Source organism: Coenobita brevimanus, chromosome 38 (genome assembly GCF_032717465.1).
Source record: "Coenobita brevimanus isolate Jiangsu-jjx chromosome 38, ASM3271746v2, whole genome shotgun sequence".
Lineage (NCBI taxonomy): Eukaryota > Metazoa > Arthropoda > Malacostraca > Decapoda > Coenobitidae > Coenobita > Coenobita brevimanus.
Genome location: NC_136991.1, coordinates 12,062,546 through 12,075,906, shown reverse-complemented (window position 1 = coordinate 12,075,906; position 13,361 = coordinate 12,062,546).

Below are 13,361 nucleotides of genomic sequence, written 5' to 3'. Positions count from 1 at the left end.
GGGTCAATGATGGAAATCAGGTACGTCTTTAAAATAGATATACTTGGAAAATAGGTTCTAATGGAGGTTTGGTCTATTGGGGAATGTAGGTCATGATGAAAAATTGGTTTATTAAGAATATATCCATGTGGAGAATCGGTGTAAGGGGAATATCGGCCAGTTGGGAAAATAAGTCCATGCGTGGAAATTGGTTGAAAGAAAAAAAAGATCCATTGGAAAATTTGACAGGGCCGGCAAATGCCTCCTGGAGGAAATAGGTAGGCGTGAGGTGACACTAAATCCTTGTAACCAGAGACGGGAAATGTAGCTGTATGCATATTTAAATCTCTCACGCATAATATGCGCAATTGATAGAGGTCTATCTCAAATAATATTTGCCACAGACCTGTATTAGTTGCGGAACCTGGCCGCGGAGGCATCCATATAACGAGGCGGTAGAGTTGCTCGGTTAGATAAACGTCCCTCTGTTCTCTCATCATCTGAAATTCTAGAACTTTCGTCCGCAACCCACTGGATTCTTATTAATATGTACAGTACCTTAAGGAACAACAACAACAATTTCTAGCACGTGTGCATCCTTGCCCCATCCAGGTCTCTTTCCATTTTCAAAATTCCTATAATGTTTTCCCTTTCTTCTTTTGTCTGTTGAACAGTATCTCCAACATCATGTAAGTTCTTTTTTACTCTCTCTCTCTCTCTCTCTCTTTCTCTCTGGTTGCTTAGTCTCAGTTTTCTTTCCTTTCTTCGTCTTAACTTTCCTTCACAATCTTATTTCCACTCACTTTTCCTTTACGTCTAACTTCACTAACACTTTCTCTAAAGTTTCATTTATTTTTTTTTCCGGCCGATTCCTCCTTCATTCTCACATACAGGGGTAGTGGTAAGCATTTCTTTGGCGCCTACTGCAAGGTCTTGCCATGAAACAAAAGTTGGAGAGAGAGAGAGAGAGAGAGAGAGAGAGAGAGAGAGAGAGAGAGAGAGAGAGAGAGAGAGAGAGAGAGAGAGAGAGAGATGCATAAAAATGATGGGGAGGGAAAAAATGAGAGGAGATAATGGGATAGTGATCAATGATTTAAGAGGAGAGAAGGTAAGGGAAAAGAATGAGGAAGAGAGAGAATGAAACAGAAAAATGCCGGTGAGCGCGAGAAAAATGACGGAAAGAAACTCGAAGATGAGCAAGAGTGGGGGAGAGGGAAGGGATGGAGAGGGATATGAATAAGGGAAACCAGAGTGAAAAGAGGAAACAACTGAGAGAAAGAAAGGCAATAAAAGAACATAGATAATCTGAGAGGGTGACACAGTAAAGACTAATTAGAAAAGAATGACAGTGAATGAGAAAAATAATATAAAGAGGGGAGAGAGAAAAAAAAGTTAAAATGAGTCAGTCTGTCTGTCTGTCTCTGTCTGTCTGTGTCTGTGTGTCTGTTTCTCTGTGTGTCTGTCTGTGTGTCTGTCTGTCTGTGTGTCTGTCTGTGTGTCTGTCTGTCTGTGTGTCTGTGTGACTCTGTGTGACTGTCTGTGTGTCTGTCTGTGTGTCTGTCTGTGTGTCTGTCTGCGTGTCTGTCTGCATGTTTGTCTGCATGTCTGTCTGTATGTCTATCTGTGTGTCTGTGTCTGTCTGTCTGTCTGTCTGTCTCTCTCTCTCTCTCTCTCTCACACCCACACCCACACACACACACACATGTATTATATATATATATATATATATATATATATATATATATATATATAGATAGATAGATAGATAGATAGATAGATAGATATATATATATATATATATATATATATATATATATATATATATATATATATATATATATATATATATATATATATCTATATCTATATCTATATATATATATATATATATATATATATATATATATATATATATATATATATATATATATATATAACAAACAATAATGTTTCTGTTATTTATGCACATCATTCTTAGTCATCCTTGTCTGCGTGCTCTTCTTTGAACCAATCCTGATGGAAAAACTAATCAGTGGAGTAATTTACTTTAAATTAAGATACTATTTGCTGCCACATTCCCATCTTGTCAGAATGTTACTGACTTTATCTGTCAACTACCATTAAGTACCATTCTCTCTCACTGTACGCAAATATTACTTCTTTATTATCAGTTCTTTCTGTTTTCTCATACGCATTCATGATTTTTTTCATCACTTCCTCAGTTATATTCCTCTAGTTCCGTTTATCAATTCACATACTTTTCAGGTTTCCTGTCCTTTTCATCTGTCCTTCCTCCATGTCGTTCTCCTACATTTTTCCTTTCCCTGTTTTCTCATTTTCACATCGAAACTTACATTTCTTTCCAACACCACATTATTTTCAGTTATAGTATTTAATTATAGTATTTTAGGGGTTTCATTCACTCGAGATTTATCTTGGAAAGATCATATTACATCTCTTGTAAAATCAACTTCCAAGAGATTAGGTGTGCTAAGCCGACTCCGTACCTTACTTACCCCTGCACAGTTGTTGACTTTATACACGGGTTTTATTCGCCCCTGTGTAGAATACAACTCTCATGTGTCGGGAGGCTCCCCACATGCAGCTCTTCTCAATAGGGTGGAGTCAAAGGCTTTTCGTCTCATTAACTCTCCTCTTCTTACTGGCTCCCTTCAACCTTTGTCTCTTCGCCGCACTGTTGCCGCTTTATCTCTTTTCTATCGCTACTTCCATGGTCACTGCTCCTCTGAACTGTCTGCTTGCATCCCTCCACCTCTACGACGGGCGCATAGCACCAGTCTAGCAACAAACTCTCATCCCTTTTCTGTCCAGCTCTCTAATGAAATAGTTAACAGTTACTCCCAGTCCTTCATTTATGCAAGGGGTCAGCTCTGGAACTGCCTCCCTCTGTCTGTATTTCCTGCTTCCTATGATCTCCAGTCTTTCAAACGCAGTGTGTCCAGGTATCTCGAAATGAAGAGATCTTGAATTTGGCTCACTTTTGTATTGTTTTTTTTTTTTTTCTTGGAAGGAATGGTTTTCGGGCTCCTGGCCTTTGGTTCCTTCTTATTCGCATAAAGAAAAAAAACGTTTTCCACACGATGAATTAAGATAAACTAAAAAAAAAAAATCATATATGCACACAAGGATGAAGGTATCCCTCCCCCCACTACACACACACACACACACACACACACACACACACACACATACACACACACACACACACACACACACACACACACACACACACACACACACACACACACACACACACACACACTGGCAATATCTTCTCGCGTTCACGGCGGTTTTCACTGAAAATATTATGTCTCCACTTTTCCAAACAACTGGGAATAACAAGCAGAAGACAATGGCCAAATTCTGTTTTCTATGCTCACCTCCTCACATCCCATCCTTCCCACTATCCCCCCCCCTCCCCATTCCCTGCCCAATTATGCTCGGCTGTTTGTGTAAATTAACAGTCCTGCCCATGTATTAATGTAACCATAATTATGTCACCAGCGCCCAATACGGCTGCATGCCCGCAGTAAATGAAGCAGAATAAACATTTGATTTTAATGGCACAGGCTTGGCATTGACGTCAGAACACTTAGTGCATAATGCTACTGATACGGCAAACGCAATTTTCATACATATAGACAAGCAATCCTGTTATAAGCGAAGAAATACGTGTTAGGGACTATGTTAATACCAACATTGTTCCTTCAGTATACAAAGATATTTATTAATGAATGGAGTCCGTGTCTCATCTCGCTCTTTGCGCAGGCATGGTAAAGTGTCCCTCCTTGGGATGTTATGTGTGGGTTGCTTTTGATATTGGCGCCTCAACGGATATGTTAACACTGGGATGATATACTCTTTTGACTTAAAGAAAAAAATAGTATTGTAGAGGATGGTCCTAGTCACGAAGAAATGCCATAGAAATTACGAATGACCACAACACTATCTTTTTCTGTTAATAAGCTATGTGAAATAAGCTGTTTAATTAGAAGACGAAAACCTGGACGAAGTTAAGGTAAACAAAGCATATCACCCTTCTGCATTCACCCACACCACACTCCTTAACTCTAACTAAGGCTAAAACTACATGTTGGTATTACTACTGAAGCAGCACCAGGGTGACCAGATTTTAGATCAAACAACAAAGCAGGCTGCTGCCTAACTTCTCACAAAGTATATGGCCATCTAGGGGGCTGTGGCGAGCTTACGTTTAAATAAAAGACCAATAGGTTTTTCCTTTGTGTATACCATAAGCAAAAAGATGAAAACATTTTAAGAACTTCGCTTAATAGAATATGGGCATAATATGAAAAAGAAAATGATGTTAAAAGTACAATGGAGTGAAAAACGTAATAGAGATGGTCCCAATGCAACTGAAATGAGTTTGGGAAAAATAAGTGTTCAGACCTTAAAAGAAACATCGAAGAAGAATCGCAGATCGAGAGAGAGAGAGAGAGAGAGAGAGAGAGAGAGAGAGAGAGAGAGAGAGAGAGAGAGAGAGACAGACAGACAGACAGACAGACAGACAGACAGAGACAGAGACAGAGATTACATTTGGCATCTCATACGCTTTGATTGAGTCTTGCATAATCTTTAATTTCCAAATTGTCGAGTTACAGCTTCTGTCCTTATGAAAATATGTCATCATCCCTAGCTTCCATTCTGGTTGTTCTATAGCTGCTGTTGTTAACAGTCGACGTTCTTCTCCCAGAGCTATCAATAGTGATCTTCCTCAGGGCTCTGTCCTATCATCAACTCTCTTCTATTCATCCATGACCTTCAATCTATACATCTAACTCTATCCAGTCATACGCTGATGACTCCAGACTTCGCCTTTCCATTTGCTTCCTGCAGCATCCACCTGAGCAGTTACTTCAACCCACAAGAGATGAGGCTATGGTACACCTAATGTCTGACTTGGTTTATACCTTTGATAGGGGTAAAAGTAATCTTCAACGGGAGTATCCTCTGATTTTAAATACTGTCCAACTCAATCCAGCACCGTGTTTAAACATTCATGGGGTTCCATTCTCTCGAGATTTATTTTGGAAAGATCATATTATTTGTCTTGTAAAAGCTGCTCCCAAGAGATTAGGAACGCTAAGCCAACTCCATGCCATCTTTAACCCTGCACAGTTGTTGATTTGATACACTGGTTTTATTCGCCCCTATGTGGGGAGGCTCCACACATACAGCTTTTCTCAACAGATGGAGTCAGAAGCCTTTCATCTCATTAACTCTCCACTCGCTGGCTCCATTCAACCTCTGTCTCCTCGACCCAGTGTTGCACCTTTGAACTGTCTGTTTGGTTCCCTCCAGCACTAAGGGGGGCACGTAGCACCCATTTGGCATCAAATTCTCATCCCTATACTGTCCGACTCTCTAATGTATGAGTTAACCGATTCTTTCAATCCTTCACGTATGCAACAGGTCAACTCTTGAACTGTCTTTCTCTGTCTGTATGTCCTACTGCCTAAGACCTCCAGTCTTTCAAACTCAGTGTGTCCAGGTATCTCGAAATGAACAGATCTTGAATCTGGCTCTGTGTTATGTTGATTTTGTTTTTTCTTGGAAGGGACAGTCTTGTGGGATACAGGCCTTTGGTTCCTTCTTGCTGGGAATAAAAGAAAATAAATCCCCAACATTAATACTGATACGAGAGGCAGATATATGCTGGCGATGTAGCATAACTTCTTTAGACAATGATAGATTAGACTTTATGTAATGGTGTGTTGTCTAAAAGTCTATCAGTTTCACATAATCGTCTAGGTTAGGTGTTAGAGCAATCTAACACCTTACAATTTTGTTTTTTTGACTAGACCATTGGAGGCAGGATGGTTGGGTATGACCTTACATTTATTGATATTATTCCGCTTACAAATCTCACCAAGAAGACTGGTGCTGAACTTAGAATCATTATCAGTGATTATGGTTGATGGAGTAATGAACTGGTAGATGACATGATTAATGAAGGCATGTGGAACGCTCTTAGCAGTCTTGTCTCAAAGAGCCTTGAGAACACTGTAACGTTAGACATGATCATCAGCCACAAACACTTTGCACCAGACTCTGTAAGAGATAAGATCATATCAAGGTTTCCGATGAACGTGATGAAACCTGATCTTGGAAGAGTGAAGCATACGGTCCTGTTGACCCTTTATAGTGATTAAAGGAAACACAGGAATTAGTGAATATTGATGTCCTCACCCATACTATGCCAGCAGAATGAAAGATATGCTTGTTTCAAAAACTGATCTTTTCCTGGAAGGGATGTGTGGGATGTTTATCAAATCAGTGGGGACAACGACTTGACGCACCTCTCTATTAAGTATGTCCTTCCAGTAAGAGCTGTCCTGTACAAAATGTCATTGTCCAGTACTAACTCATTTACTGTCACTGGCAGAGTAGGTTAGGATGAACCATCTCCTGAATCTAAAAAGAAAATGATCTTAGGCCACATAGAGTCTGCGTGCTTGAAACTATGGACAACATCTGAGGTTGGAGTGATGTACGGAACTTCATGTAGTTGATATGGCGATGTTGCAGAGGCTACATGACGCGAAAGAGCAACTGCAGCTACATCTAATTTACTAGCCATGAGTCTAAAGATTGGGTTGAAGTCTTGGATGATAGCTGACCATCGTGCTGAATACCCTATAAGATGTCTTCCTTTAAATAATTCACGAAGTGGCAGATGATCTGTTTGGATATGCACTGGATATCCATGGATTTTATCTGATTTTATCTCTGGAACTGAGACCAAATAACTGCTAAAGACTCCGAATGAGCAACATTATAGTTACATTCAGCAGCTTTGAGGGCAGGACTAGCATATGCTACTACACATTTCCTCTTTGCATTATCAGCTTGCATCAACACTGTCCCTAGACCTAAAGCAGATGCATCTGTACCATGAAGAAAGGTTTCATACAATATGGAAATGCTAAGACTGGAGCATTAACCCGCTGTGTCCCGTTGATGTACGTATATGCTCGAATGATTTGTCAATTTGACTCCCGTTGACGTTTATAAGTGCACTGCAATTGCAAGGTCCATCCTTTGCACATTCTTCAAATTTTGCATGTGATTTTTGGCACATATATGCGTGACACTTTCCTCTACCTGAGGCCAGGCAGGGACATTGCCTTACCCCACATGACCTACCCTGTCCAGTCGCACGCCGTTGTCTTGGCAACTCACCTGTTACCGATGACCTGGCCAGTAAAGGCATGTCGTGCCACGGTAAGAAATTCAAGGCAAGAGTAATTCCCAAATCAATGACAATGTGAAGGACAAGGTTTACATGGTGTTAGAGTAACAAACAATGAGAAATGATGAGCAGGTAATGTCACCAAAATAGGTGTGGTATGTTAATGCATTTGGTGAGTGAAACAACACTTACATCGCCTATATTACTGTGTGAAAACCAATATACTCTTGTTCTACATAAAAATTCGTACCAAATAAATAAATATCTACCTTTCTGAGTGGTTTAGAATAGGTAAACCACTCAGAAGCGGTAGAAAGCATTTTCTCTGGAGCTGGGCCCCGTAGAACACATTGCCAGGTGAGGGTAAAGTCACCTGTAGTGGCATTTTAAAGTTCAGGTGACCAATTTCTCTATGAATTTTTGATGTTTCTCATAAAAAGCGGAGGTTTTAGCAAAAAAAAAAAAAAAAATCGAAAATCTGTCGGGATTGAGGGAGGTCATTGGTGCAAAATCTGCTGGGATGGGGCGGGTTAATGAGTGCTGTTTTCAGTGTTTCAGGGGCACGGAACTGGTCATTAGACCAAACAAAAGGTTCATTTTTCTTAAGTAATTTTGAAAGAGAGGTGGCTATCTGTGCATAACTTTGATCAAATCACCGGTAGTAGCTATTCAATCCAAGGTAACACCTTCTATCATCAGTACTTGTGGGTTTTGTAAAGCTAGAGACTGCTTAGCTTTCTCATATGAAGAATGAATTCCCTCAGCATGAACCACATGTCCAAGAAATCTAATTTTATTATGCAGGAAGTTGTATTTACTGATCTTGGCTTTTAGACCTGCCATTTGGAGGCAGTCAAAAACTTGCTGTAATTCTGCAAACTGTTCAGGGATTGATTTATAACAACGATATCATCGATATATGCAAAAGGGAATGGCCAATCATACCACTGAATACACAATGGATAAACCTCATAGACATTAGTGAAGCATTTCTAAGACCTTTTAACCCTCAATGGCCATGATTCAGAAATTTGTGTGCACCCCTGGCCGGCCTGGGGAACGTTTTTTTCAAAGTTCTAGAATCGTTTTTTTTTTTTTTTTCTAACAGATGTGAAAAGAATCGTTTGGTACATGGCGATGTGTTTTAGCTTTGTAAACCCATCCTGTGATTCGCAAAGAATCGTGGAAGAGTTCATAACATTACAGTGCATGTGAAATTAACATGTAAACATATGGATGAAAATATCCTAGATGAAGTGACCACCCGAGTGTTTGGGATGGTACAGTAGGGACATGTAAGCATACCAGTGACGTTCGTTCCCTTCCCATAGCTGTTTGCAGTTTTTTATGGCTCGTGATAACTCAACGCCACCAGCTCCAGTATGGTAAGGCATTGTTCAATGCCTGTGGCCATTGAGTGGTTAAAGGAGGTTCTGAATGCAGTTATGGGGCGAGATGACATTTACTTTTCTACTTGCCGGTAACCAGTAAGTACCGCAAGGGCAGTGAAAACAATGTTATTCTCGCCATGTGATTTCAGTTTATCTGTCAAGCCTGGCAATGTGAATCAATCAACTACAGTGATAGAGATTACTTCACAGTAGTCAAATATGGGTCTGAAGTCGCCTTTCATTTTTACAAGAAAGAGCAGCTGACTGGCAGAATGCTCACTGATTAAGCGAATCTTGCACTTTATGGTGAACCTTCTTTCATAGACTATGTTCAGTCTATTCACCTGGACATAAACTGGCTGAGTACTGGGAGCCGATTGAATGGTATGCTTTACAAGATTCATCTTTCCCATAGGTTCACTAGGGAAGGGCACATCTCAATAGATCTGCAAAAGATCAACTGTTTGTAATTTATGTTGTGGGAAACCACCGGCATCTATGTCAAAGGCAATGTCAGTTGAAGGAGTTGTAGTAAAATCCGTTGTCTTCAATGGTATATACACCATATGCAGTAAATCATCATCCATAGCTGTTACAGAGAATAGCATATCCTGGCACACCTTCATGACTGAGAAGTATACCAGGAAAGCACTGATTTTTGTACCACTTTTAAGCTTTAGTGGAGCACTGGTGATATTTAGTAGGAAAAGATAACTAAAACCAACTTGTAACACGGAATACAAGGCTGACTTGTAGGTTCAGTTATTCATACAACACGTCACAGGGAAGGTTAATGCATGCACTCCTTTTTTCGCACCTACAGCATGAACAGAGACTTCCGTACATTCGTGTGATAACAAAACCGTGAACTGTTTTGTAATCACTATTTTCATCTTTGTGTTGCAAAATATCGTTCAGACTTTTTGAGGATGTTAGGTGAGATGCTACAACATTCTCTTCGTTATTCTCTACTGATTGCTGTGGAGAAAGAGTTCCAGTAGGCTGTGTCACCGAATTTACTTGTGAAAGGACAGGGTGTGGTTAATCCATGCCGGATATATAGAACCCATTTACTGTAATACTGCCACAAGCAGGTATCAATTACTGACACTGTGTTGAGCCCCAGTGTCAGTAACAGTCAAAACATGTACAGGATACCAAAGTTTGCGACATGTACAGCAACTCAGCTCTGAGGGGAATTATTAATTCAAGTTGTGTTTCAAGAGTTATCTTGCCCTTCACATAAAATTTTGAGCCATTAATTCCATGAAGGCAAATGTCAGGAGGCTCAAGAATTTAAACTCCTTCAATCTTTTTAATACCGTCTAGGGAAGACTCAGATATTAAGTTCACAACAGACCCAGAATCCATAAAAATGCTGCAGTAGCTCCTTCACCATTACCTAAGATAACTACACCAAAATGAGAAAGAGGACCAAACTGGGGTATGATGATTTCAGAATTTTGTGACATCATGGAGACTTCTTATGGTTATGGCAAGTGATTTCCCCCAACCGTGTGTTTTGTGGTAGGTACAGTATGTGCCACCCCATGATCACAAAGGTGAATTTGCTATTGTGTGCACCACCGGGTAACCTAGAAGGTGATCTGTTATCACACCTGTGCCTCATTTATCTTTAGATGTTTTAAAACAGTGGGCGGCTCAATGACCTGAGCATTCACAATACCATTAAACTGTTTTAGCTTTACTTCTAGATTTGGCGCGACCATGAGTGAATCTATTTTGTGGCACAAATCTAGCGTGCTCCTGAGGTATGCAATCTTAGCACTATCTGTCTGAAGTCTTTTGTCAGTAATTTGAAGTCTTTTGTCAGTAATTTCTGACTGGACATCATTAATGTGATCATTGATGCTAATAGCAGGGTTCATACCTGTGAGTAATGAGAGTAATGCATCTTCCAAGATGATAGTTTGAGGGACAGGATCTATGTCAGGCTGAGTTGCCACGGTGACAAAAGTAGGATGAGAAGGGGGTGTCAAGAGCAGTAATTCCTGTTACAGCTGCAACACAAGTAAAGGAGTAGTGGGAGAGGGTGATGAAGTGAACCTTTATCAAAAGGTAAATGAGAAATGTGTGAAGTATTGGGGGTAGCATAGGAAAAATCCTCGCTGGAAGAATTAGTTGGAGTAGCAGAGACAGATATTTCATCTGAAGCGAAAGTTTCTGACTCAGGTGATGAAACATTTTCCGATTAATACACCTTTCCGTTACTCAGACAAGTAAAATTGCCATGAGAGTCCTCAGTCTCATGAAACCTATTTCATATTAGGATGAAGAGATATCATCTTGAATTAAAGTGGGGAAATCTATCTATTTATCTATAGCCAAACACCATAATCCCATAGGGGATTGCCGTTTGGCTTTGAGTTAATGGTTGTACGGGGACGGGCACTAATCTTCGACTAGCCCACTTGTTGATACGCAGGGAATACGAATGGGTTGGTTATATGGTTACCACCCAGGGTTAGACTTATCACTCAATGCCATGAAGAAATAAGTTAGTAGAAACAGGCTGAACCAAAATATTAGATTAAAGGAATAATGTTGAAGGGAAATTTTTCCTATATAAAATAAACTATCAAGTACAATAACAATTAAGGAAGGGGGTATTTATAGGCAAAATCTTTACACATGAAGAATTGATGTAAATGGGAATGTGAGAAAAAAAAAAATCCCTAGTATGAGAAATAATCTGGGAAAGTTGTTTCAACCTATTTGCGCCCGGTGTTCTTAATACAGGACAGAACTGGGCATTTTCAAAATTTAATACAGAAGGGAACCCCGGGGTAGGGACCTATGAGCTTCGCGACTATGAGCCGATAGGCGGGTCCAGCAAAATTCCTCGCACAGTAGCTCTGGGAGCTAATGGGTTCAGTACAATGTTGCAATGAATTGTGTAGAAACACATTTAACATGAGTATATAAGGATTATTAAGCCAGAGTTAACATAATTTGATGAATAACAGAAACTTTTTTAATGAATAATTCTCACTCACCACCTAATGTTCCTGCAGAAGGAACATTCCCATATGATGATAGTTGTAGAGCAGGGATTATATGGGGACCTGTTCAGTAGATACGTCCACACGCTTATCTGTCAAAAATAATATCACACTTGTAACGTCATCGGGCTAAAAATATGCTGGGTTGGTAGTGAATAAACATATTATCTCACCCACCATATGTGGGTATGGATCACCACCCATGGTCGGGGTGAAAGGAGCAGGGGCAGGTCACTGGGGGAAAAGTCAAGGTCAATGTAGCAGCCAGGCAGGCAGGCAGGCAGGCAAGAAGGCATAGTTCCTGGCAGGTTTGCTCAAGCAGAGTGGTTGGCAGGAAACGTCAACATCACATCATTAGCACTTCACAAGTCACACTTTACACACCACTCTGATTGGGTGACAAGGGCAGGCAGGGTAGCTGCATTAAACTTAAAAAAGTAGTAGGTGGAGACTATAGGAAGAGAAGATGGGTTCATGGGTTCATGATGCTAACGCCATTTAAAGTTAAGTGTAGTAGGAGTTGAGTGAGGACAGACAAACACAGGAAATCGGGTTGTAAAACTTTTCCACAACGTCTTGGCAATATATTGGTGTTAGGTATAGTACGTCTTACTCCCTTGGTGTCTAGTTTCCTTGTGACTCTTGCTAAGCAGCTGGGAAAGAACCAAAGGGTGTTCACGTGATAGGATATGACAGACAGGTACCTTTCGCTGAGCTTGCAAATACTCTAATCTGTTCACAATAGATACTCTCTTAGCAAGTATGCAATTCATGCTTGCAACTGTATAATTCATATGGCTGAGGACATTTGGGTAAAAAGTCACCTGAGGGGGAGATGGATTATATTTGCACCCTGGGGCATTTTGCACTTTCTTCCTGTAAAATTATTACATCAGAGACAATGGCATGGTATAGCTAGTCTCTTCCACCCCTTCCCTACCCTCTGGTAAAGAGATGAAATGCAAGGGAGGGAGGGGAGCAAGGAAAAGGAACCTTGGTGGGAGGAATTAAGTAAGGTCCGCCTGGTCCAAGTTTTTGCCCTGTTGGTGTAGTGCTGGAAGTTGGTGGAGCTTGCCTCAATCACCTAAATAAAAGATAAGGTCAGTCAATCCGGATTGGAGGGGGGGGGGGGCTTAGGAAGTCAGTATCACGTTAGGGTGAATTGGTCAAGGTATCAGAGTGGCTCATTGCCTAATGTCAATCACTATGGGATATTATGGGACTTTGGGAGCAAAACAGGTGATATCTTCCACCCAATGGTTAAAGTAAAGGACTAAGGTGGCTGTGGAAGATCAGTCCCTTTAATGCGAGCCACAAAGGCCACTGTCCTTAGAAGAGTCTGTACAATTATTTGTGTAGGTGGGTTAGAGATATGGTGTAAAAGTATGTTTCTGAGTGTGTATGTGCATGGGGGATTGTGCTTTCTAGTGTAATTATATTGTAATGTGTGTCATTGTACAAGTCAAAATGCTTATATGTAAATTTTTAGGAAAAAGAGTATAAGATAGATTCACTGACCAAAATCTTACACCTTTTAAATAATATGTTATTCAGTGCCAAGGGAAAGATGCGATAACCCTCCAAACTTATCTGACATTTAGATCATTGTAGGCGATATTTTCTGTCAAAAACAAGCTCAGCTAGCTATGCAGGCAGTCATTAATATAGTGGAAGAATGAAGTCAACTGACAATGCTTATTTCCAATTATCAGTTAATTTAGCAGTGCATTTATC